Below are 3,852 nucleotides of genomic sequence, written 5' to 3'. Positions count from 1 at the left end.
ATCAAGTGTTTAATAATCTACTAAAGTCTTTAAATATGAAAATATGAATGTAAAAATACCTTGTATATGCATGAGTATAGGTAAATAATGAGATGGTTATGTAGATAAATTTGTATTTAAAATTGAATTTCCAAAAGGATTTAATGCTTATAACAAGTAAATTATGCTAGGTGAAAAGAAAAAAAGATGGAAAGCTTTCTGATTCATTTAACAAATTTACATATCACAGATTATAAATTAAACATTGGTGATATCTACACCTGATGACAAAATCCCCACATTCAAGCTAATGAATATTATTCTACATAACACTTTGTGAACATCTGTGATGATTTTTTTCCTCTGGTGATTTTTATGAATAAATTGTTTCATTAAAATTACTCAGGAGAATCGTTATAAAAATTTAGAAAATGTATGGGAATTTCTGCTTGTTGATAAATATTTATTATTTCTTCAAATATATACTACCACTAATAAACCAAAAATCTTAACTACCATTCTTTGATTGCAAAGAAAGCCAAACTTTTCAATATTATTTCATTTCTTTTTTATTTTTCCAAGTTTCTGTAGTGGTCATATTCTGCCCTCAGTCATGTCATTTTAACAGTGCTGGAGTCAGATTTTATAATATTTGTTTTGTAATATTTAGCTTTAATTTTGTATAAAGAAGTCTATCTGTGTGATAGATACATATCTCCTGTAACAGTGTTTATACATTTTGAACTTGCAAATTAAATGTATGTTGGCTTTGTTTGGTCAATGCTGTCTTTTTCACAAAGTGCACAAAGATCATTTCATGATTAGGAGAAAAAAATGACATCCTCTAGAGCATCATTTCATGAAAATAAATACAATGAAGGGAAAGTTTGAGGCTGAGTTTTGAAACCCTTCCTGGAGATCCATAAACATTCAGTCATAGATATTGTCTTAAGAATGTGCACCTGCAGCCTCCCACCCCTCCACGCGGTAGACCCAGGTCCTCCGGAATTTCCTGCACTATGGCTGACAAGGAAGACATCTTTGACAATGCAGTGGAAGAGTGTGTGATCAATAAGAGTATGAAATACGGAAGAAGAACACCCCTTTTCTTTATGACTTGGTGATGGTCCATGCTTTGGAATGGTCCAGCCTAACTTCCCAGATGTAACCAGACCAGAAGAGAAGGATTTTAGCATTCATAGACTTATGCTAGGAACACACACATAGGATGAACCCAATGCCTTTGTGACAGCCAGTGTATAGATCTCTAATGACAGTGCTCAATGTGATGCTCCACTATGACACTGAGAAAGGAGAATTGAAAGTTATGGCTCTGTTAGTGGGAAAATTGAAATAGAAATCAAGATCAACCATGAAGGAGAAATAAACAGGGCTCATTTTATGCCCCAGAACTCTTGCATCACTGCAACAAAGACTCCAGCTTGTGAAGCTGTTGTTTTTGACTATGCAAAGTATCATTCTAACTCACACTCTTCTGAAGAGTGCAAGTCAGACTTGTGTCTCCATGGACATCAGAAGAAAGTGTTTTAGTTACTTTTTCTCATTGCTGCCACAAAATATCCAACACCTAAAGTTAAAGGAAGAGAAGTTTATTTTGGCTCAGGGTTTGTAGAAGTTGCAGTTCATAATCTGCTAGCTCCAACGGAAGGGTGACATGGGCAAAGGGACATCACAGAGCAGGCAGGGGGCAGAAGAAGACAAGCAGGAGCAGCAAGTGATGATGTCAGCCCTCTTCCAGTCCCTTATATTCTACCCAGGCTACATGACCCTAGAGAAGGTAGCACTTACACCCAGGGTGGGCCTTCCCATCATCCACACCTAGAACTATGCCGAACAAATGAGTGGACTAATGTAGCAATCACACACCTGTAATCCCACATCACATGCTCAATCCCAGCATCACACACTCTATCTAGATCCCGCCCCCAACTGAAAAGCCCCACCTCTGACAACATGAGGTTTTCGGGGGACATCTAGACATAACTCATAACAGAATGCTACGGGCTTGCTTGGAGCCCAAGTCTCAGTGGGTGCTTACTTAGTGCTTCAGATGACCACTCCATCTGCCAGTGGGGCATCAGTGTCATTCCAAAGGAAGGAAAAGTCACTGGTGCGAAGACCATCTTCACAGGGCATGCAGCAGTAATAAAAGATATTTCCTGGCATCTTCTCCATGAGCATCTGGGTCAGTTGCTGATGACCATAAACTCATGATTTCGGGTACTTGTTCAAACAACGCTTCCAAACCAAGCCATTTGTGAGGAAGAAATACAGCAACCCCTTTCAAGGCAGATAGGCCACATCATTTCTGAGGGATGAGAACCTAACTTAGGAAACTAGAATTTAACTCAACCTTGACCAGGTGAAGCTATTTCAGAGAACAGAAGCTTAACTTAGGAAAATAGAACTTAGCTCGAGCCACCAGGTGACCCTGCTTTGTCCCTTTCTACCCTATCAACCTTACCCACGTTTCCCAAACACAGACAGCCACGTAAATAACCCCAAACATTCCCAGCCAGAGGTCACTCCTGGACTTATAGCCCAGGTACATGGTCACTGGAGGCAACAAAACTTTCATTTTATACTTTCTTGTGGCTGGTGAGCAAGGGTCTGCTTTGACCTAACAGCACTGAACTGATGCTCATACTGCTGAAGCAAACTGCCTCTCTTTCAGTCCTTATAATGAGTTCATTCTTACCACAGGATCAGCAGACAAGACTGTTGCTTTGTGAGATCTAAGAAATCTGAAACTCAAATTGCATTCCTTTGAATCACATAAGGATATGCCAGGTTCTTCAGCTACTTCACAGTCACACTCTTCTGACTTCCAGGGGTACTGACCACAGACTGAATATCTGGAATTTAAGTAAAATTAGAGAAGTCTAGTCCCAGCACGATGCGTTCAATGGCCTGTCTCCACTGTTTATTTATGGTGGTCACCGGTCAAAGCTGACTGTTCCTGGAATCCCAGTGAATCTTTGTGATTTGTTCTGTATCTGATGAAGACCCTGAGGGAAGCTTGGTTCAAGAAGGACAAGGATCCTAGATACAGTTACACTCATGATTTTAAACTACCCTTTGTTCCCGCTCTCAACCCTGAGGTCTCAATTTTAAGACTACAATTGGTTTAGAGACATATAGACTTCATTCAGCGATCCTTCCATACTGAGAACCACTAACAATACCGTTAGGCAAAAAAGTGGGGGTTTAACAGGAGTACTGGGTTCAGCAAAGCCACAGGCTTACACTTAAATTTTCTTCGGGAATTTTCTAGTAATAAACTAGGTTTAAAGTAGGTACAGAAAGAGAAATGTAATGTGTGATTACTTTTCTTGTTAAACTGTAACGCAATGTTTTTCAGATGTGGTTAAATAAAGGCTAAGGAATACAGCCAAGTGACGTAGGTGCTGAGCCATGAAGCTTAAGTATTGCAAGATGTTATTTTTATTCAGGAATTAGGGGAAATTGAGTCATACGTTTCTTCTCCATATCTTCATGCCTTTCAGGTTGCACCATTTCCTATATAGACTATTCTCCTCTTGGTTCCTTTAGTTTAGTCAAAGCTACACATTCCTCCTTGCCTATGTATTTTCTTTTTGGTTAATGTATTTCTTGAGCTGTTTTTATATTATTCCTTTCCTTTACATGAAGTGGTTTTTATTGATTTTGCTTTTTAGCGTGGGACCATCATATTGTAAAGATGTATGTTTTCACCTCACTGCTGTGCTTCCCGTAGATTGTCAAGTTGAGGAGGGTGAATTGATAGCTTCTATTCATTTTTAAAATTAAATTAATCCTTGAGAAGAGTTGCTCTGTTTTTTAGGAATTAGTCTTTGAACACTAGTTTGATGT

At 38.8% G+C, this 3,852-nt stretch overlaps 1 pseudogene; it reads left to right on the top strand.

Annotated features, from left to right (window-relative positions):
- Positions 1 to 998: 998 nt before the first annotated feature.
- Positions 999 to 3,046, top strand: LOC102017527 (annotated as a pseudogene).
- The last annotated feature ends 806 nt before the right edge of the window (positions 3,047 to 3,852 follow it).

Source organism: Chinchilla lanigera, unplaced genomic scaffold (genome assembly GCF_000276665.1).
Source record: "Chinchilla lanigera isolate Chin_1 unplaced genomic scaffold, ChiLan1.0 scaffold00002, whole genome shotgun sequence".
NCBI lineage: Eukaryota > Metazoa > Chordata > Mammalia > Rodentia > Chinchillidae > Chinchilla > Chinchilla lanigera.
Note: the sequence above shows the minus strand (reverse complement) of the source record. Positions and strands in the feature narration are given on the sequence as shown.